Raw genomic sequence first — 318 nt, forward strand, 5'->3', positions numbered from 1 at the left:
TTAATTCAATTTTTGACTCTTTATTATTGACATGAAAATACCTACCTGCATAGTTTTGTCATGAAAAATGAAATAACATTCCGTATTTTGTTAGAATTTAAACATGATAAGAATATAAATAAATTCACAGAAGTTGGCTTACGAAAACATTAAATAATTAACATAATATAACGAGATGCGTTTATATTTATAATTAAGAAAGGTTCACATATGATTTAATGCTTTATTTCAAGCTTTTCAACACCCCCCCCTTGTACCCCTTGTCACGCTCAGTCATGAATTAACGAGACCCTATCTATAACATTACGGCACGTTCTT

The sequence above is a fragment of the Belonocnema kinseyi genome, chromosome 7 (assembly GCF_010883055.1).
Source record: "Belonocnema kinseyi isolate 2016_QV_RU_SX_M_011 chromosome 7, B_treatae_v1, whole genome shotgun sequence".
Taxonomy (NCBI): domain Eukaryota; kingdom Metazoa; phylum Arthropoda; class Insecta; order Hymenoptera; family Cynipidae; genus Belonocnema; species Belonocnema kinseyi.